The sequence below is a fragment of the Propithecus coquereli genome, unplaced genomic scaffold (assembly GCF_000956105.1).
Source record: "Propithecus coquereli isolate 6110/MARCELLA unplaced genomic scaffold, Pcoq_1.0 Scaffold44, whole genome shotgun sequence".
Taxonomy (NCBI): domain Eukaryota; kingdom Metazoa; phylum Chordata; class Mammalia; order Primates; family Indriidae; genus Propithecus; species Propithecus coquereli.
The window spans coordinates 4,389,095-4,412,647 of NW_012150174.1; positions in this window are offsets into that span (position 1 = coordinate 4,389,095).

Here is a 23,553-nt window from a genome sequence, read left to right on the forward strand (position 1 = left end):
CCCAATGTCCTCCTTCTCCTCACTGCTTTCTTCTGTGTGTGTGGAACGTCTACTACCTGGTTAACAAAAACCCACCATCTTCACATTCTCCTCAACATTCTCTCCTCTTTGCCCAATGAGCAGATATGCTATGTCAGTGGGAAGAGTGTGGACTTGCCAGTCGAGTGGACTCCGCTTCCACTCTCGAATCTTTCACTCAACCGTGTGACTTAGAACGAGGCTTCTCACCTTTCTGATCCCCAGTCTCCTCCATTGTATAAAACGAAGGCACAAGTGCCTACCCCATGACCATGGTGAGGATTAGAATCAGTATCTGGGAACTTCCTAGTACACAGTAGGCACGCACACATGCACACACAAACCCATATTGGTGGCAAGTATTATTATTAACTAAAACTTGGCCTTACCTTGAGAAGACCACTTCTCCATAACCTTTGGGATTTAAGTTCTCTCTTTCTTCTGTCCCACATACCTGTATGGTTTGAGCATTCCTCCAGCTCCTCATAAATATCTCTAAGATGTCATTTAGTAACCTTCCTACAAAACCCCTGATGCGCTGGAGCTCATGCCATCAGAATAGGTTTGTGTCTCTCTTTGTCATTACCATAAATTGCTTTGGCTCCTGATCACCTAGCTGGCTCCAAGGTCCATGTGGATTTCCCAGTCAAGGCTGTAACCTCATAGTCTCTTGGCCTTCATAGCTACCTTTAGGCTTTGATGAGCCTTATCTTCACTCCCCTCATGTCAACTCTTCCTGTGGCTATAATTATATAGTCTGTAACTTCTCCCACTCCTCAAAATACCTTAAATGACCAAATCCTAATTTTTGATCCCAGTCCTCTGGCTCCTTCATGTCCCTACAAACTTGTCACAGGGTATTTGTATTCACAGCTGCTTCAGACTCTTGGCTGCTCACCTTCCTCCCTTCCCATCCATAATCATTGCTAGAGCCAATGTTAAGCCAAGCATACTCTGTGCCAGGCACTATGCTGTTCCTTACAACATTGAAAAATAGGTATTATTATCATCCCCGTTTCTCAGATTAGAAAACTGAGGTTCCAAAAGGTTAAGGAACTTGCTGAAGATCACTGAAGTAGTCAGTTACAGAAATCTGAATCCAAATGTTTCTGACTTCAATACTCACTCTTGCAACCCCTGTACTTGCTGCTTCCTATGATGTTTCTTTCTATAGCTTGAAACTTGTGGATGATCACCTGAGCTGCTTCCTCCACCTTCCTCAGTTCCTCCAAACCTGATGTACAAACCATCCTTTCTTGATAGATTTTCCAAATCACCTAACCTCCCCTAAATCATCTTCACTTACAAGATGGTACAAATGTTTTTAATGATGACCTACTTAAGTCCTTACAGCACCATCTGACTAACCAAGAGAAGAATAAATCAAATTCAATTGAGAAAACAGGCAGAGGTGAAGATGGGAGATGTGCCAGCCAGAAGTTGACCAGCATCTTCCAGAAGCGAAAACAGCTTACATATGTTAAAGAGGCTTCAAGTTGCCCCCCAAAGCTGTCAGAGACACCTACATGGTCAGGAAGTGCTCTCTATGGCAATCCTCCCTCCAGTAAGGACCATTATCACAGTCTGGCCACAAAGAAATACGTATCAACCCCGACTTGTTCCAGAAAATAACTGGCTACAGCAAACACCCCACCCTAACATTGAACAATACTTCTTCTTTTGAAATGCCCCAAAATGTGTGCTTGCTCCCTCCCTTTCAACCAACCAGAGAGTACTAAATGTACATAAAGACTGATTAGAAAATCTCCCTGCTTCCAAAACCCCATTTTAATAGAATGCTTGCCAATCACCGACTTTCTTGGCCTTTGTTCTCTACTCTGTAAGACTTACGAACTTTATGTTGAACTGAAAGTGACCACAAATGAACTCCCTTGCCACAAGTGTATGAATAAACAGTCTTGCCTAATTATGTCTCATACTAAGTTTTGTCTTTGACAATGGATAAAAAATAGTGCTCCTAGGTAACACTTCAGGATAAGGCAAATTATTTATGGCCTGATGAAGATGCAGAGAATCACTGTCATCCTGGGGACTACGTCCACAATATCTACATTTCCAGAAACACCACAGTAGTAGGCCAGCCTGCCTCAGAATCCTCATGAGAAAGGTGTGTGAAATCTTCAGCAAGGCACCTCTATTCCAGTGTCCAAAATGTCCGTGGCAGCTGGCATCAAGGAGACACAGAAGTCTAAGGAAGCCTCCTTCCTCCTTCCCAAATCCAAATATTTAAAATAAATAAATAAATAAATAAAAATTTGAAGAACACAGAGGCCAAGGAGTGTGATAGGAACAGAATAGGAGGTTCCATCTTGGGCTCCAAGCTTTGGCCCCACACACTAATGTGGCTCTGGGTAGCAATGACACTCAGTGCCCGGGGGCCTCACCCGTCAGGTCTGACACTCAGAGCCACTTCCTTGGACTCTTGCTCTGGATACACTGAATCTGGTTTTTCTTAGAAAATTTTTTACCCAGAACACCCTAAGTCCCTGAACCTTACAGATGAATCCCAGAACATACTCCCGTAGGTTCCTTATGATCCTCAAGCAGAAACAATGTACGAGTCAGGGTTTCTTAACCTCTGCTCTTTATATTTGGGGCCAGATAATTGTTTATTGTAGGGAAATCTCCAGTGCATTGTAGAATATTTAGTGCCATCCCTGGACTCTACCCACTAGATGCCAATACCATATCCCCCAGGTTGGGGTGATACAAAATGTCTCCAGACATTGCCATTTGTCCCCTTGGGGAGAAAGTCACCTCAGTTGAGAATAATCACTCTAGATAATTCGTTGAGCAATTATGAGAAAACAATGCAAGTGAAAGTGCTTTGTAGAGTTGCATAAAATGTGAATTGTTACCATTCTCCCTGTATGGATTAGCCCACGAATTGAGGACCCAAATCTCAGGAATATGTGTTCCAGTCTCACGACTCCAAAGACTCAGGCACACCCATCTCCACTGAAGACAAGTAGACGTGGAGGGTTCTGTCTCTTTGTGCCATTAGTTAACATTTTTTCATCTTGTCAAAATAGACAACACCAGTGACCTGCAGGCCCATTTGAGTATTCCCAGGAGACCTAATGTGTCTTCCCAGGAGACCTAATGTGTCTTCCCAGAAGACCTGTGTGTCCAAGGTTCAGGCAATGCTTCTCTTATGCATAATCGTAGTTTGTAAGGCTGGAGAAAAGTTACCAAAGAGCATGACTTGGAAAGAGTGGCATCAGTCAGGGACCTAGAAGCAAGGGGATAGCACATTCAAAATGGTAATTTAAAAAGGATTTAACAAAAAAAAAAAAAATGTTTTTGAGGGTGTGAGCAGGGTTTAAAGAAATGAGCAAGTGTAATACTCCAGGCCCAATAACAGCTGAGAACCACTATCATCTCTAGACCATAAGGGGAAAAGGAAGGGAGTGATTAATCAGAAAGCTAAGCTGTATGGAGAGAGCCTTCTGAGAAGAGCTATGGAAAGCAGCCAACCTACAGCTACCCAGAAGAGATGGAGCAGGAATAACCTCCCTGGCCCACTCTTCTCTTACCTCATCCCTTTCCCAGGAACAAGGGAGCCATTGAAGCAGTTCTGATGGATCAGAACCCCAGAGAAGAGAGCAGAGAGAGAAGTGAGTGAATCAAGGGCACAAAACATCCAGCACAGGTGAAAGGTGTCCAACAGATGGTCTCTGGGCTGCTACCACGGCTGGGACATAATCAAAGAAATAGAAGAACAATTAGAGGCAAAGCCCAGAACCACAGAGGGTAAGGCTAAAGAATCAGCCAAGAGCAGGCAGTAAAAAATGACCTGGTCCAATTTTGACAGTAAAATGGTAATGGTGGCTTTGCACTAGCTGCAAAGCTCACTTCGGAAGGGGACAGGTTTGCTTGAAGGAGCTGGAATAAAGGAGAGGCACGACCAACCAAAACTCTGGGGCAGTGGACTCAGAGTTTTCTGATAATATTTTGTAACTCCAGCCAAAACTAAATCATTTTTAGATTATACACCTCTTGAGTGCAGATATCTTGTCTGATTTGTCTGTGCAAACAGCAATTGTTCACTGAGCTTTCTAATGTGTGAGCTCTGGAGCTCTGGAATTCCCTTATCTGCTAGATATAGTCCTAGGGTCGCCATGTGTGAGAGGATTTCCCAAGAGTCATTGTCAAAGCAAAGGGTCTTGCATTTTTTATTTCCCTTCAGCGGAAGGAGAATCCCTCCCACAAAGCATGCACGGTTCAAGCACAGCCCCAGCTACCTGCCCACTCACCATCTATTTCTCAGACATCTGATAGCAGGGCAAAGAGTAGAAACTTGGTGTTACAATTCTTCCCGTCCCCTAAACTGGACAAAGTTATGGAAGCCATGGTTGGGGAAAGCCACTGGGCCATCCTTCTGGAAGCAGGCATTAGAACCTTGGCTGATTCTAGCTGGTAGAAGGGTAGACAGACGTACCTCTGCATAGTTAGAGCACATCCTACTTGAGACACATATCTATTTCTAGGGTCCCAAGCTACCTGATCTTCTGTGAATGACAAGCAGCCCACAATCCTGACTCCTGCAGCAAGCTGGCCACAGACTACTCCAGCCTCCTGGGGCATGCGCAAAGCATCCAGAGACCACTGCCTCAGGAATCCACTCTTCAGGTCTTCTGTTCCTAAGCGGGCAGCTAGAGCCCTAGCACAAACTATCTCCACAAAGTCTGTGGGTGTGTCTGGAGTCCCAGATTAAAAACATTCATTGTGCTTTTACCCTGAGCTTGGTAGGATGATGGTCATTGAAAGACCTTAGAAATAATGCATCACTTCAAAAAAATTATAGTCTAGTAGAAATGGCTTAAAAATATACATTTAAGTTGATCTAAAGCAAATAGGGACCAGTGGGGATAGTTCAAAAGAGACATCCCTTGCTGACAGGTGTGAGTCACAGTGAGGTGGAGGTTGGAGTGGGCAGGACAGGGAGGGGATGGGGAAGGGTCATTTAAGCCACCCATATGAACAGACTCTCACCAGCTGGGATGGCCACATCTTTAGGGTCTTGTCCAGTGAGTAAGACCTTTTTCACTCCCTAAGGAAGGAGAAGATGTTCTAACAATGTTGGTTAAACAGCTCTGCCTCTGGTTCTCCATTTGAAGCCGACTTCTTAATTATGCACCATTGCCTGGACATAAATGCATTTATGTATATTAATTTTTGCTCCACTTAGCAGAGTGGTCACTTAATTAAATGTCTTCAGTTGCTTCATTGGGAAAAAATAACACAGCCCTCCTCCACCCCCCTCCCAAGGATCCCTCCTTCCCACTTAGCTCCTCTGTTGTGCTGTGAATTTAAACATACTATTTGTTGCCTTCCATTCAGTTCATTTGTAACCCCGATGCCACTGCATTTGTAGGAACTGATATTAAAAAGTAATATCCGAGACTAAAGTCGCTAGACTGTTTAGTAGATTTTTAAATTGAAACCAAAATTATACAGATTTTTCATTCTGATAATTCCACCAATTCACTAATTCTTTAATCTTTACAGGTCATTGAACAGTTCTACATTAATGAGATGTAGTTAAGAACAAATTTTATACTTTTTCCTTTTTTTTTTTCTTGAAAAATGTTTCCTATCATTTGTAAATTAGAAAGAACTTGTTCCATTTATGGTCCATTTATTTAAAATAATCGAATGCATGGGATCCGACTGAACACTGTGTGTAATGATGCTTTTAAACAAATTACCATTTATTTATAAGCAAGAAATAGACTTTTAAAAAGCACCCAGACTTGGTTGCATTATTAATGGTGTTCTCCAGGCCCTACAGCTCTGGGGTGTGTATGTGTGTGTACAGCAAGCGAGTGCATGTGCATACACGCACGCGGATAGGCATTTTATTCCAGTGAGAAGACTGAGGATTTGGAAGTAAAATTTTAAAAAGGCTTCTAGGCAAGCAGCATGCTTTTCCTTTTCTGAAAGTTGCAAACGTTGGTGAAATTCAGTCATGACGAGCCATTCATCCCAAAATCTTCACTGTAAACATGTGGCTGTCATCACCAAGCACCCAAAGCTGAAAGCAAAGTCAGCCCTAGCCCAATCTGTTCAGTGTGCCAGACGGAGGACATGCAATGAACAAAAAAAGTCTTCATCTCAGCTGCGGCAGAAGCATGTGCAAGGATGCAAAGCCCACCTCTTTCAGCAGTGACCCAGGAGTTTCTACTTAAAGAATAATTGCATTTTTCTTGCTAGAAATGCTGGAGAGTTAATTGCTTGGATTGAAGTATTGTAAATTACTATTATTCCTTACCACACACTTATGCAGGCAGGAAAATGTTTATCCTGTTAAGTGTTATTTAAAGAGCATGAGTTACAGACAAGCAGGGAGATGGCTAACTATGCAAAGAATTAATGGGGAGGGACTATTCTAGCTTCATCAGCTTTGGCGCCATCCACTTATAAGACAGTCCTCATTCTCTTTCTCCTATTCCTTTTGACCAACTGAAAATAAATAAATAATAAGTGATACCCGGGACTTCAAATATTTAATCCAAGCCTCACCCATCCCCATTTCCAGCAAGTGTACAGTCCTCAAAGACCACTTGCCAGCACTAGCAAAGTCAACTGAATTAGCCCTGTTCCCAGACTCTTTTTGTCTGAAAGAGGAATCCTCAAGCCTGAAAGGAGTTAAGAAAGAAAAAAAAAAAAGTATAAGGAGAAGAAAATGAGAGAGAAAGGAAAAAGGATTAAAAAAAAGGTAGAAAGTAGCAGGGAAAAAAATAAAGCTATTGATGCCAAAGGAATGATGCCAAGCTGCTAACCAGAGTGGCACTACCTCTCCAGGCCTAGGAGAATATGTGGCTGGGACTACTTCCTGCCAGTGTTCTTTGGGAACTCATGAAAAAAAAAATTAATAGAAATGAAAGATGCTTAAAGATAAGAGAATGAATACAATGATAATCCTTGCATTACCATTACCAAAAACAGTGCCTGACATATAACAGGCACTCAATAAATATTTGTTGAATAAATCAATGAATATATGAATGATATGCTGGTTTTTGAAAAAGGCAGGAGGTGGATCTAAACACTAGAAGCTAGTTACTTAACCATTAGCAAAGCAATAATAGTTATTAAATCAATGGTTTCGAAAGCTTAGAAAATAAGCAATAGTGGCTAGGTCCCACGAGCATAAGTCTTACCAAATAAATTTCATGGGATTTTTTTTCACTGAGTTGTCAGTAGACCAGGTGTATCTTATTTTCAGTCAGGTGCTTTACAAAATATATTATGATATGTCTGCAATCAGGGAACACTGGGAGTTTGCTCAATAACTGGTTAAACATTTTTATTGGAAGCGATAATAACTATTAGATAAAAATCTCTAGTGAAATGCCCATTGACTATTGTTTTGTAACAATAAGTGAAGATAACAGAAGAGATTATTTGTGATTGGTACCATAGTTAAAAAAAAGAAATTGAAGTTTATGATCAGCCTTAGCAACAGGACTTTTTCCTTATCCCTCGCCTATTTAATTTTTTTTCTGCATCATAAACAGATGTGGACAGCATGTGCATCAAAATCTGCAGATGACAAAAAGATGGGAGGGTAGCCAGATAACTAAATGAAATATTGGTAGGTATCCACCCAACAGGAATGAACTTAAAGTTCTGTAAAGTTTCAAAAAGTCAATTGTTCAGAGATAGACATGGAGGACACCTAGCTAAATAGTCATTGTGGGGAAAAAAATAAGCTTAAGCTGTTTTAATTAGCCACAACTTCAATATGCAAAAACGATATGCTGTGATTGCCAAATAACCGAAGGTTGTTGGTATTGGTATCCACAGAGACTACCACCAGCAGACGACAATTGGTTGAAGGAAACGACATTACCTGGAGAAAACAAGCCTTTGGTTGTTGCCTTTACATATCTGAAAGGCTGTCTTTTGGAAAAGGAAGAAGTCGTGTTCTTTGCTGTCCCACAGGAAAACTTCCCACGTGGAAACGTCTAGAAATGGAACAGGATGCTTTGTTAGAAGTAACAGGCCAGCCATTCAGTAGGAGACCAGGTGTTCGCTATAGGAACCACTGAAGAGAAGATGATCTAGCAGAGAGATTGTAGTTGGTTGCTAAAACCCAAAAACTTTCTGAGATGCCTTGATTCTCTGGCATACGTTAAGAAGCTCAGTACAACTAGTGTTGCATAGTGTTATGCAGACTTGGGAGTTGTGTGCATATGTGTGCCACTAAAACAAAAAAACAAATAATTAAGTTGGAGGAAGTGACACCAAGTTTTCAACTTTATAATTTTTCATCTTAGAATATGCATTTATATTTAATAATAAAGAAAAACAACCAGATACCAAATCTATCATTTCACAGAAGAATATTTTAACGCCAAACTCTAAAATTAACAAAATATTAATGTCAGGAAAAAAGATAATTTTTTAATCTATTTTTTAATTGACAAATAGAATTGTATATATTTATAATTTATAACATGATGTTTTGATATGTGTATACATTGTGGAATGGCTCAATGAAGCTATTTAGCATACAAAGTATCTCATACATTTTTTGTGTTGAGAACACTTAAAATCTACTCTTTTGGTAATTTTCAAGTATGTATTATATATTGTTATTAACTGCAGTCACCATGAAGTGACCACGATAGATCTCTTGAACTTATTCCTCCAAACTGAAATGTTGTCCCTTTGACCCACATCTCCCCAATCCCCCCTCCAACATCTGGTAGCCACCATTTTATTCTCTTTTTCTATGAGTTTGACTTTTTTAAATTCCACATATATTGAAATCTTGTGTTGTTTGTCTTTCTGTGCCTGGCTTATTTTACTTCACATAAAGTCCTTCAGGTTCATCCATGTTGTCACAAATGACAGGATTTCCTTCTCTTTTAAAGCTGAATAACATTCCATTGTGTGTGTGTGTGTGTGTGTGTGTGTGTATGTGTGTATCAAATTTTCTTTATTTATTCACCCATTGATGGGCACTTAGGTTGATTCCATATCTCTTGTGACTAGTGCTATAATGAACATGGGTGTGCAAATATCTCTTTAACATACTGATTTCATCATATCCTTTGGATATATACCCAATAGTGGAATTGCTGGATCATATGATAGTTCTCTTTACAACACAGTTCTTCCACAGTTCCTTAAGGGTTATGCCCTCTTGGTTGAGAAACACTGCAATTACCCCAATAAATGAGGGTTGCTAAAATTATGCTCACTATCATCACTCTCATTCCACATTGTTTGAAAAGTTTTAGCTGATACAACAAGAAAAAAATAAGTATAAGTATTAGTGCAGAATAGACATAAAGATTCTTGGGAAATCCTTCCAAATGACAGGGCTCCATTGGATATTGTATTTTTTTTCTGACTTACACCATTCTTTGATCTAAATGTCCAACGAGGTACGAAACTGATGATTTGCTTTGATAAGGACCCAGATATAGGGCTAAGTCTAAAGAAAGGGTCTTATAAAGCTTTTGTCAGTGGCAGCAGAGTTTAGCCACGGTGAAAACCGGGCTTATACTTACTGGCTGATGATGTCATTTTTATCCTAGCTTCACTGATGACACTGCCGACAGAATCCTTGGGGTAAGGGACATGGAAACAGAGTTATCATACTCCTCTCTCTGTGAGATTTTGATAAGCTACTCTAGGAGTTCTATCACTCATAGTTTAGAATCATCACATAATGACCCTGCGTCAATAAAGTGTGTCATATCCTTCAGGTGTATCTCAGCAGAAAAATATTGAGAAAGTGAAGTATTTCAGTACTTCATTATCCATTTGATGTTTGATGTTGGCTTAGGGTAGATATTCTATAGGAATGTATCTTTATATACTTCATTACTAACAGGACTCTTCCCCTTTTCTTTTTTTAATTCTAAAATGGATGTGAACTTTTGTAAAATATATTTTGGAAATCTGATATAATTATATAACAATTTTTAGATTATTAAAGAATAGGTTCCTATAGTAAGCCAATGGGAGTATCTTCACTACCCTGTTGATCACAATTTGCCAACATTTTGTTTAGGAGTTTTGCAACTTTATTCATTTTTGTACTCTTAATTACCACTAATCCCTTTGTGTACCCTATGCTTCAGTCAAACTGATTATATTCTGTGCTTTCAAATTTCTGTGCCTTGACCCAAACTTTCCCTTATTTTTCCTTCTTAATTTCCACAGCCCAAACCTAAATCCAATACTGCTTCTTCCATGAAGGCTCCCTGAAATCTTAAATAAGATATGATTGCTACCTCCCTTCTATAATTACCTTAACTTGTTCCTGCACTTCCCTAATACACGTATTTCTGTCTGTATTATAAATGTCAATTTATCTCATCTTTTCTGCTAGGTGGTGAGCTTCTTGAAGAATCTATGTCTGATTCACCTTTGTATTCCATATATTGTTTTAGGACAGTGTCTAGTAAGAGCACTGTGAGGATCTGGACTCTAGAAACAAGCTGCCTGGCTTTTATTCCCACTCTGTCTCTTTCTAGTGAGGTGATCTTCACTATGTTACTTAACTTTTTTCATCCTTTTCTCTGTAACAGGAGATATCAATAGAACCTACCTTTTGGGTTTTTTGTGAGGATAGTGAGGTAATATATGTAAAGCAGTTGAATAATGTCTAGCATGAATCTATCCCCCAATATCTTTTATATATTATAATCTACTAGAAGATTAGCTTTGTGTGGGCAAGAGTTTCTTCTGTTTTGTTACCTGCTGGTTCCTATCACTTAGTGACAGTTCTCAGTACATAGTAGGCACTCAGTATTTATTTAATAAGGGTTAAATGAACGAATAGATATATGGGTTGTAAAATTGTCATCTGAGGGTTTACATTCTCAAGTTGGCTTCAATCCCCTGTTACTTAACCCAGAGAAATTAGGTAACACATGTCACAGAACTCACAAATTTCCACCCTATGATTTCCCCTCCTCTGCAAGCTGGATGCTAGCCCTAAGACAAACATGGAGCTGGGACAGAAGAAAATGGAGCTGGGGAGCCTCCAATAGCCTCCTAGGCAAAGCTGGGGCCTCAGTTCCATCTGTCAAAGCATTTCAGTGGCAATCAATACCTTTACGTTGACAATGAAAAAAGGAATCCTCTCTTTTTTAAGTGTTAGATGGCTCAGGTTATACTTCTACTATATATCCAATAAAGTCCATCTACAAAGAACTCAAGCAAATGAGCAAGAAAAAAATCAAACAACCCCATTAAAAAGTGGGCAAAGACATGAACAGAAACTTTTCAAAAGAAGATAGGCTAATAGCCAATAAACATGAGAAACTGCTCAACATCTCTAATTATCAGGAAAATGCGAATTAAAACCACAATGAGATATTACTTAACTCCAATGAGAATGGCTTTTATCAAAAAGTCTCAAAACAACAAATATTGGTGTGGATGTGGAGAGACAGGAACACTTACACACTATAAACTAGTGAGACTATAAACCAGTACAACCTCTATGGAAAGTAGTATGGAGATACCTCAAAGAAATAAAAGTAGGCCTACCAAATCCTACTACTGGGTATTTACCCAAAGGAAAAAAAGACATTCTATAAAAAAGACACCTCCACTAGAATGTTTATAACAGCGCAATTCACAATTACAAAGATGTGGAAACAACCCCCATCATTGCCTGATATTATTATATTCACTTACTCATTTTCTTTTCCCCATCTGAATTAACTCCATGAAGGCAAGGATTTCTGGGAGCCATACTTCCAGCCACTAGTACAATGTCTGGCATAGAGTAGGCCCTCAATAAATACAGATTATTCAATGAAAGGAGAAGAATGGAATCTCTATTGACACCTATGTAATACTGCCAGAAAAGCACACACAAAGAGACTCATAGTTGTTAAAATTTAAATTATTAAACACGAATGAAACTAAATGAATTAAGCACTGAATTAAAGAAATTAAAAATAATACTAAAAGAAAAAAAGAAATAATTAATTAATAAAAATGGAAAACAAAAAATTAGAAAATAGATTAGGAATTGAAGTAACAAATCCAAGAGCTATTTCTCTGGGAAAAAATAATGATAAAATAGGTAAGTCATTGGCTTGTTTACTCCTGAATGAAAGGGATAAAACAGAAAATATAATGCACAAAATTAGAAATGAAAATGAAGGAAATTAGAACAGATAGAGGGGAAACTTTTTTTAATTATAAGAAAAAAATTACTTAATATTAGGCAAGCCTATTTGAAAACATAGAATTTCTTTGACCTCCAAACTTCAAACTTGGTTTGACATTCCTTCAACCCCTTCCTAATCACTGGCTCCACATGGCTTCATTCTTCATTGTGGTCCATAGGTCCCATCTCTGCAGTATGGGCCTCTTTTGAGGGAGAGCAGGAGGGTGGTTGCCTTTGGTTAGGTCATGCATGACTGTGGGTGTCAGTATAGCAAAGAGAGTAAGAGCTCAGGCTCTTGAGTCTCAGACCAACCAAGCTCTGCCGCTTACTTAGTTACATCTCCAAATCTTGGCATCCTCATCTCTAAATGGAAAAATAGGATCTGCCTCACAGGGGTGGATAGGTGAGGTAATGCAAGTAAAATGTTGTTCACATAACTGTTGATTAAATGTTAGTTGACGTTAGCTTGCAAGGGGGCTCTGAGTCTGGGTGACAAGGGCAGCCTGTAAACTCTAGGGAGGTCTGACCATTGAACCACCAAAGGGAGGTGTTGTGAAGCCTGATTCACCGGACTTTCCTGGCCTTCTGACTAGTCCATCAGCACTGGCCAGACTGACACTGAAAACACCTCCTGGAGGTATTTAAGAGACATGGGCCTTGGTTTTAGCTACAGGAGACCTCATCAACCATGGCCTCTGCTCCCTGGGGAATGTGACCTCCACAATTTGCAGACTAAATTTACAAAGATGCCCTCTGGTGCAAGCAACACCACCAGCTTTTTCTCTTGAATGGACAGGAAGAAACCCTCCTAAGAAATGCCTCCCAAGAAAAGCCTCCCAAGAAGGAAAGCTTCCTTAATGTTTACCCTCTGTCCAACTCAGCTCACGAACCCACACAAACCTGGAGGAGTCACTTAGCTTCCCTCAGAGCTGTACAATATTCACTTGTGCAGTGGCAGGGTGCTGTGCAGAAACTGGAAAGGATGCCAACCAAAGCTTTTAAAGACTGTTTCCAATCACATCCAAGGAGAAACCAGCAGTGTAAATAGGCAGGCCCTAAGGCAGGCTCACAGACCCCCTGAGTCCTCCAGAGCCTGAACAGAAGAAAAGTACAAGGAAGATGCTTTCTCCAACCCAGGGGGTTTACTGCCATGAGGTTCTAAAGTGCACACTCATTATCTCTTGAATTTGACACGCAGGTTCTCCAGGAGGTTGGTTTCATGTTAAAAATCAGAATTTAAATAAATGAAAAAGAGAAAACAAAACAGTTGCCCCAGTCCTAGTTCTTCCTAGAATCCTTACCAAGGAGGTGAGCATCAGCAAATTAAGAACTTTAGCTTGTCCCAGGTCGAAGGAACCTCAGAAAGCACCTCCTCCACACCCCTCATTTTATAACAGGGAGGATGGGGCCAGGGAAGAGGCCTATCCAGGGTGTTCATCAGGTTAGGGGCAGGACCAGGATGAAAAACTAGCTGTCCCAGCCCCAGCATGGTGCTTCTCCACTGCACCACACCACAGGCCTGTACTGATACAGCTCAAAAGCTGCAAATTGTGAATTCAAATGATCTGAACCACTTGGGAACTTGTGGGTACCAGATGTTTTGCTCTCATCCAAACATTGTTCAACTTGTTAGAGGAAGGTCTCAGGAGATCGTGTAATTAAGTGCCTTTGAGGTGAAATAGAAATGTGAATTGGGTGAATCTGATGGTCTGTGAGTTTCGGGCAGCTGTGCACATCAGGGTGTCAGGTAGTTGCTGGGTTGTCTCCAACGGTTTCTCATTCCTTTTCTGCTTCCCCCCTGGTGTCAGCCAGTGTCACCTCTAGCCTCAGTTGCTTACCATAACACCTCCCCCCTACTGGTCCCCCTGCTTCCTTGGGCCCTCCTACGGTTGATTCCCAGAACCGTGATGAGAGTAGTCCTCTTCCAGCGTGAATCAGCTCGTGTCACTCCTCTGCACAATGTGTCCTTAGAGAAAAGAGCACTCTTCTCTGGTCCTGCATATCCTGATGGTAGACTTCTCCCTTGCTAGGAACTTCAGTATCTAGCTCACCCCCTTTTGTGTTGTCATTTATATAGAAACGTCAGATGTCTTGTGAGCCTGAGCTGGCAGTCATCTCCTTCACCTTCCCTCCTACTTATTCCCTGATGTCTAAGCAGCCCAAGAAGAGACCCAAGCAGAGGGCAAGCAGCCTGGGTTTCTGCCTTTGTGACCATATTTAATAACACCACACTTGGAGCCCAGGGCACCTACAGAATGGGGAAGAATTCCTCAGATATCACAAAACCTACAGGTTATCCTCTTCTGCCTAAAACTCCAGGATAACTCCCAAAAGCTCCACTCCCATAGTGCAGAGAATCAAAAAGAGAGAGGCAGGATCACACTCAGGCCAGGTCCAGCTGATCAAGAGTAAAAGGAAGATATGGCTGGGCAGAGACAGTGCCGTGTCATAATCAGCAGGCATTTTCCAGAAGGAGATTCCCTAAAAAAGAAAGCTGTACTTGAAATTCCAACACTGTGTGCATCTGTGCAGCAGAACAATCCAGAAAAGGGGTTTCCACAGCTATGACTAGAAACTTGAAGCTGGACATAAATTAAGCAGTTGAAGGGAGAAAGACTGAGAATTATTTGCAGTTAACAGCCATGTCTGCTACAACAAGGCAACAAATCTAACCAATTTGGTAGAAGAGGTGGAATAGGAAGGGGTGTTTAAGAGAACTGGGTAAGATGGAAGTGGGTGGAGGTTACACACAGCAGAGATATGTTGCTTTACCCACAATTGGCTAAGGGGTCCACCAATTCCATATGAGGAGGGATCGGTGCTAAAATATGAACCACCTTAAGCTTCAATAGATCCGTAGTGCGCCACATTCTTTGACTTTAGAGTTATACAACATGCTCATTTGAGATGCTTGATGCAATGCAGATTCCTGGGCCTGTCCAGACCAACCGAATCAGAATGTCTACTGTAGTCCGTCCTGTTAACAAACAAACCGGGTGTTTCTGAGGCAGCTGGGCTTCACACAGGCTGTCGGCAGGCTTCTCCTTGAGAACCTCTGCTTTTGTGGATGTCGTCCATTATGTAAATAATGTGGCCCTTTGTATTCACGTATGTTCTCACATGAGTAATTGCTTTGAGGAAAGAATCACTGAATAAACCATTCTCAGTGATTACCTTTGGGGAGATGGGATGAAGGGCAAACATGGAAAAGCACTTTGCTTCCTGGATTTCTGTTTAGTTTGACTTTTCTAACCTTATTTATATATTAGGCATATGGGGGCAGCAGTGGTTATCTGGGCAGGGAGCTTAGGGCCCATTGTTTGTTTTGTTTCCTCTTTATGATTTAAAAATGGTAACGAATTTTAGATTTAATATTTATTCACTCAAAAAAAATACTTACTGAGTGCCTACCATATGTCAGGCATTGCTCTAGGCACTTGAGATATAGTATTTGCAGGATAAATATACAATTGGAACTAAACTGTCTGCTTTGTAAATTAAATATAATTCAACCCTTGTACATAATCAGTCATCAATGTTTTTATTTTCTTCATAGAGTCCCAAGTTGAAAAAAATCCCCCCAGGTGGGTGGGCTGAGCCATCAAGATGGAGTGAGGCCAGTTGACAGGTGTAATCATGACCTGGGAGCCAGGCGAGAGACACCTTCTCCCACCTTGCTTCAAAAAACAAGATGTGGAAAGGGCTTTATTCTTTCCTGCCGTGTTGCATATTATTCAGACAGTAGAACAGAGCCTGGAGAATTGGCATCATAGACTTTTGCCTTTGGAACATATCGAACAAGATGGGTAAAAAGTGAAATGAAGATGGGATATTAAGCAACTAGCTTGAGATGCAAGAGTCTACATTTTTCCTCCCTTTTCTCTCCAGGTTAGGCATTGTTCATTTTATTTTCTTTAGACAGAGGAACCAATGATGGAAGGTGAGGGGGAAAGTTTCTATTTGCAAGAGACCCCCTTTTCCCAACAGCACATCCACATTCAAAACCATGCATCAAATTCACCTAAGCAAGTAAATTTTGTAACATGTGCTTTGGATTAAAAGAAAGAACTTACAGAGTCTTCTTACATAATGCTATACACAGAGTTTGCAGAAATGGACATTTTTTTTTTTTTTTTTTTGAGACAGAGTCTCACTGTGTTGCCCGGGCTAGAGTGCCGTGGCGTCAGCCTAGCTCACAGCAACCTCAAACTCCTAGGCTCAAGTGATCCTCCTGCCTCAGCCTCCCGAGTAGCTGGGACTACAGGCATGCGCCACCATGCCCAGCTAATTTTTTCTATATATTTTTAGTTGTCCAGATAATTTCTTTCTAATTTTACTAGAGACGGGGTCTCGCTCTTGCTCAGGCTGGTTTCGAACTCCTGAGCTCAAACAATCCGCCCGCCTCGGCCTCCCAGAGAGCTAGGATTACAGGCGTGAGCCACCGCACCCGGCCAGAAATAGACATGTTTTAAAGCTGAAATATAAATTATGAGTTAACAGTGTACCTAGATATCATCTTTGTTACTATTACTAATGATACCAATAATTAACATCTAAGCACTTACCATGTGCAAGGTGTTGTAATAAGTACATATGTATTATCTTGTTTGACACTCAGAAACTTATAAGATAAATATTATCATCCTCATCTTTTAAAGGAGGAAACTGGAACACAGAGAAGTTAAGTAATAGATCCAAGACCACACAGGATACTCACCATCAACCCAACTGCTTGTCTCCAAAATCTGCAATCTTACTCATTCACTCTCTGTGCCTAACATCCTCCGGAGTAATGAATCCAGCCCATGCATTAACGTGTGTCCCAGGATACAAAAGATGGCTGGTGAACCCACATTGAAAAGAGGGAACAGATTCAACCATCAGTGTCCCCTGTCCTGATCGTAGCCAGTTGAGCAGATAAGACTTCAAGAAAACCTTTACAAGATACAGCCACTCTGTGGAGACAGTAACCACCATTAGGTTCCATGAGAAGAATCCAGCTGTTAATCACCTGCCAGCTGGGCTTGGTGCCTCTGAACTGATTTCTACAGCACAGAGGACTACCACTTTTTCCATCTCACGTGGTCATCTCTCTCTCTCTCTCTCTCCTTCCCCACTCCTTCACCCATACCCTGTTTTTACTCCATCCTCTTCATTTTTCCTGTATTCAAAGATTAAAGAATGTAAGTCAGCAAAAAGTTGTAACAGAACTTAAATTGTAGATTTATCTTTTTCAAGTCAAACATACCACCTGCACTCTCTTTTGCCTTAGACATTTATACCTGTTATTTTAATTTAATTGAGAACTTCCTAAACTCTTTTTTAGAGTTGCTGAGGCTGGAGTGCAGTGGGCTGATCATAGCTCACTGTAACCTCGAACTCCTGGGCTCAAGCGATCCTCCAGGCTCAGCTTTCCAGGTAGTTAGGGTTACAGGTGCACACCAAACCTGGCTAACTCTTTATAGAGAAGGGGTCTCCCTATGTTGCTCAAGCTGATCTCGAAATCCTTACCTCAAGCAATTCTCCCTCCTCAACCTCCCAAATTGCTGGGATTACAGGCATGAGCCACCATTCCCTGCCCCAGAATGTCTTTCATGGAATACTGTTCCAGTGATGTGAATAGATATATCCTCAGGTGACCCAAGGTCAAATAAGTTTGAGAAATAAGACATGCTATCATCTCCTCTTAGAACTTCACTACATACATTAGCATAATAAGCCTGCTGGAAGTCCTGCAGTAAAGAAACCTGTTTAAATTAACTTAAGACAATATTTCATTTAAAAATAAATGTTTTGAGTGGCTACTAAGTGCCAGGTCCTCTTTTAGATGCTGGAGATACAGTGGCAAACAAGACAAAGTCCCTCTTTTCATGGAGCTTCTGTTATAGCAAATGTAATTTAATGATGCACTAAACATTTTCTGTGACATTAATATCTTGGAAAAATGGTGGTTTGGAAATTCTTTTCTACAGCCACGTAGTATTTATGTAATTTGAGTTTTACTCTCATCTACTCACGCTCATATAGGAAGGCATATCCATGGAACCAAGAAGTAGCCTTGGTCCTGGATTTATCTGGAATATTGTTTTCTGTATACATAGATAAGTAATATGTTTCACAAGATGCAGAGTTTACAAAGAGAAAACATTATCTAATAAGACTTCAGGAAGAAAAATCTTCCTATTAAGGTCTAAAATCACATTGTCACCTTGCTTCATTTGTCTCTCCTTATAACTTCTCATGTTATAGCGGCAACTTACATAAGCCTTTTTTTCCTAAAGGTACTTCTTGGAAAAAGACATGATGTTGAGTTCTTGCACCATGATTCCTGAAGATTTCGTGAGGTTGATAACATTTCCTAGGAAACCCTGGATTAGACTAGCCTCCGTCTTTCTCTCTGTTGTCCTTCATCTGTCTTCAGGTTGAGTAATGGGGAGACACTTTCCTCTCTGCCACTTTGTTATGATTGGAGAGAAGAAGAAAATGTGAGACTTTGGGCAGGGGAAGGTGAGTGTGCAGTGAATTGTCTTTGGCAGGTAGGAATGAAAGAGGGTCGCTGTCTACACAGAGAATGGCTGCAACAGATCATCCACTAAGATTACGGGGGCAGCAAATATCCTTTTCAGCCTTATCTGAGAGTAACATCTGTGCTACCACCACAGCCCTTGGCTAGGATCCCATATTTACTCTCTGATGACAGACAAATGGGGGATTTTCACCATTGCTCTCGCTTTTATAAAAGATCCTTCAAGATCTCCTTTAGGAGAGGAATAAAGTGAACCTTAACTGGGGCAGCACAGTAGAAACAGAAGTGTCAGAATAGAGGCAGATGGTACTTGAGAAATATAATTACAGGGCTTCTCTGCTAAAGGAGGCCCCTATGTTCATGGCAATCATTCAGCTTGGAACTCCCTGACACCCCAGTCTCAAACTCGAGGTCAAGAGGATGCCTTTTATATCACAGCCCCCTGAGATCCTAATGCCTATATTAACCGGATTCATTCTGTCTTAGTGGCTTCCCAACCGAATTCCATGACCCACACAGCGCTCACTCTTGACCAGCCAATCAGTAGCTTCCTCCAAAGTTTTATTAGACCCCTAGAAGAAAAACTACACCAGGAAGAACACAGGACATGGAGGTGACAGCCAAGTTTTATATTCATTAATTCAGTCAGTCATTCAAAAATATATGGAGCACCTGTGTGTGTCCAGATACTCTTGCAGGTGCTGGGAATGCAGTGGGGACTAAGGCAGGGCAACTCCTCTCTCATGATGCTTACACTGAGGAAGGGCAGACATTAAGCAAATGAACAAACTAGACAACTTCGGAGGGTGAGAAATGATGTAAAGACAATGGAACAAGGAAAAGTGAAACAGAGTAAGTAGGTAAGTGGTCTCTGCTTCTGAAGGGAGGGTGCGTGTGCTGGCAGTGGGGCCAGCAGGTGCAAGGCATCCGAGATGAAAACAGGCCTGGCACGTTTACAGACCAGAAAGGACAGTGAGCCGGAGCATAAATGAGGCTGGCTCAAGGGGAAGCAGGAGGTGGCAGGGGCCACATTCTTCAGGGCCTTGTTAAGGCCATGATGAGGCTCCATTTGGATTTTATTCTGAGTACAGTCAGATGTCATTGGAAGATTTTTAAGCGAGGATATGATGGCATCGGTTTTATGTTTTAAAAGACCACTCTGGTTGCTCTGAGGAGAGGGCACAGTAGTACTGTAACAATCGCAATATAGGAAAAGTTAGAAGGCCAATTTTTTTTATTCTCCTATGATTCTGTGACAAGATGAAGGTCACTCTGCAAGTGAAGTTAATTTGTCAATAAAACTATACTGATAAAACTTTTAAAATATGCATTCACACACACACACACACACACACACACACACAACACAACTCTCATGGTATAACCATAAAGAGAAAAAAAAATCTCTTTTTCTCCAAAGTGTGTTTTCTCATGTATTGGTGGGGCTGATAAAAGGCGTCATTAACTACCTTTTCCCCCTGGATCTTTCATGAACACTTTACTGGTAATTGCTTAGGTCCCTTCACAACAGGAAGAGGATTACCCAGCATGACATCCATTGCTGTCAGGAACACACAGAAATGGCTGATATTGAAGCTACAAATGGAGTGAAAATCGCTCCCACCACCACCCACCCCCTGAAGGGCGGCTGGGCCACCCCAGCTGTGAGGGCAAAGGCAGACTTGGGAAAGCACTGTGGCCATTATGAGACCTGCAAGAAGTCTAAGGCCACTGTAGGGAGGCCAGAGCCTTGCCCCTTCCACATTGCGCTGATTGCCCCTGGTATTAGGGATTGCCACTGTCCTTTGTTTCAGGCACAATTGGAATTACAGAGGCTGCGAGAATAAATATGCAATTATTTCTTCCAAGAATTTACGGGGACCCCAGACTAGGCTAACCAAGTCTTGCCCAGCATAGGTCATTTGGAAACCTGCTTTAAATATAAATAGCATGTTTCATAAATTCAGTGAGTTGATTCCATTATTTCCTCCCTCTTTTTCTTTTTTTTTTTTTTATTTCAGCATATTATGGGGGTACAGATGTTTAGGTTACCCACAGCAAATATGACCAGCAATTAATATTAATTTGAGGTTGCTGTGAGCTAGGCTGACTGCACTCCAGCCTAGGCGACAGAAAGAAACCCTGTCTCAAAAAAAAAAAAAAAAAAAAAATGATGTTTTAAAAACCATGGGATTGGGTTATCTTAAGGTGGTTCACTTGCTTGATTCCTTTCACTTTTTCATGTGTTTGGTCAGGCTTCAGAAATGATACAATTGTAAAATTCAGCACTATTGCAGTGTAAGTTCATCGTAATTCTGAACCTTTTGAGTCCAAATTAATAAGGCATGGCAGTGTTTATATTGGTATGGTTACATATAGGTCCCATAGATAAGCGGTTCAGAATTGCTGGAATGTTTACTAACCATTAATTAAGTGTGATGAGGCTGGCACATAATCCAGAAAGAAAAACCTCCCCAATAATTGAAAGATCAATCGCCAGTGACAAGGACAGCCTCACCCAGGAAGAGAAATGGATCCTGGGCTCTACAGTGTTCTTGAATACCCTTCTTCATGGAGGTGGGAGGAAACTCAGACATAATAAAATCCAACCTATTCCTCCCACGAATGGAAAGATTATGATCCAAGTAGCAAAAGACCCTTGTCCAGAATCACACAGGCTTAGGGACACAATAAGGCTTAGAACCAGGGTCTCCTGACTCTTGGGTCATTTCATGATACTGCTTTTTCTTCACGATTCCTCAGATTTCATACCCCAGGTCCACCTAGAGCTAGCCCATCTGCGAGGGTAGGACCCTCTGAGGATGCTTCAAACAGAGGTGATAAGAGACAATTACAGCCCTAAAGCACGTAGGAGACCCGAGCACAGAACCAGAGATGGCAGAAAGTTTGATATTCCAACAAAAGCTTTCCAACTGCCACAGATCCACATGGAACTCCTGTGAATTAGAGCTGCTCCCCATTACCATTCATGGAGGCTCATTGGGGATGCCATACTGCACTGAGCATTTTTTTATAGAGTATCTAACATGAACTTCACAGAACTCCCACAAGGTCAGACAGGCGATTACACTCAGTGGTTGGACTCCAGATACAAACATTTGAGTCCCGTCTGCCCTGCTCTATAGATTTATCCTCTCCTTATCTCAGTTTCCTCTCTGTAAAAAGGGAATAATAATATGACTAATTCCAGAAATTTGTTATGACAATTCAATGAGTGAGTTCATGTGAAGTATTATACCTCGGAAGGCCCCTGACACATGGCAAGGGCACAATAAATCCTATAATTATTATTGTCTGTTTTATAGACTTTTAAAAAGTGGAGCTAATAGAGAACATTTTAAACCTCACAGTGTGTGGCAGAGTTGCATGTGAGCCCCAGCCCACATAACACCAAAACCTATGTTATTAACCACCTGCTAGACCAGCTCCCTCTAGGGAGACTCGAATGTCAGTTCTGCTCTGGGTCCCATGAGTTGTCAATCTGCAGCACACTGGCTCTCTGCAACCAGCAAGGAGGGACCTGGAGTGGATCCCAAGGCATCAGAGCTGCCCTCCTCATCTGGCACAGCCATCTTCAGTTTCTTTCCAGCTCTTCTTTCCCTCACATCCGTGAGCTCTTATGGTAGCTTCACTCGGATCCTCCGCCTTACATCAACAGGCTCCGTATTTTTATGACTCCATGTCTTCCTCTCAGGGGATTCCCTCTGCCTGGCATTCCCTGCCCATTTTTCCACCTGAAAAACTCCCATTTCTTCCACTTCCTCTCCCAAACTGCATCCCCATCCCCTCTACTCTGAACAGAATTAGTCACTTCCTGGGCAGGTGCAGATAGGCAATGAGAAGAGAGCTCCTGGGGGTCAGCAAGACCAGGGTTCAGGCCCCATTTCTGACACTTCCATGCTTAGTAATTAAGAAAATTGCCTCACCTCTCATAGACTCAGTTTTAGCATCTATAGAATGGGGCTGGTATCTTCCTTGCTAGATTTTGTGGAGATTAATTAATATAAAACACACAAGACTACCTGGCATATGGTACATTCTCAAGAACAATGGATATTATGATCATATTTTCTATATAATTTTGCCCATATATCTATTAGAGTCTTAACATGTAGTTCAATTACGTGTTTTCACACTTGTTTCATGCACTAGACTGTGAAATTCTCAAGGTCAGGATGACATCTCCAGGACATAGCACAATGCCTGGCGTAGAGTAGACACTCCGCACGTGTTGATTAAATTGATTTAAACCATCAGCCTGTTCATTCATGCCTCCAAAGAACAGGACCAAAGGAGAGATAATGGTTTCAATGGGATTTGTGTCCCCATAAAGAATTAGAATAAAGAATTCCCTACCTCATTGGCTTTCAAACTTTAGTGGGCATAGAGTCATCTGGAGGGCCTGCTAAAACACAGATTGCTGGGCCCCATCCCTAGAGTTTCTGATTCCATAGGACTGAAATGGGGCTTGACAATTTGCATTTCCAGTAAGTGTCCAGGGGATGCGGATGCTGCTGGTGCAGGGACCACACTGTGTGAACCACTGCCCCACTGTCATGCCCAATGCCATCCTTAGGCATCATTTGATAAAAATGATTCAATTCTACTCAATAGAACAGAGTTCCATTGAGAACCTAAAGGGTGTAGACAGCATACAAAGAGCAGCCTTCAAGGCTTTAGTAATTCAGTAAAAAGAACAAATCAATACACAAATAAGGTTAGCACCATAATTTTAAAAGGCCTCTCTTGAAATAAAAAATCACCGTTAGAACACTACCGTGTTAATAACTGCTGCAGGCAAGATCCACTGATAAAT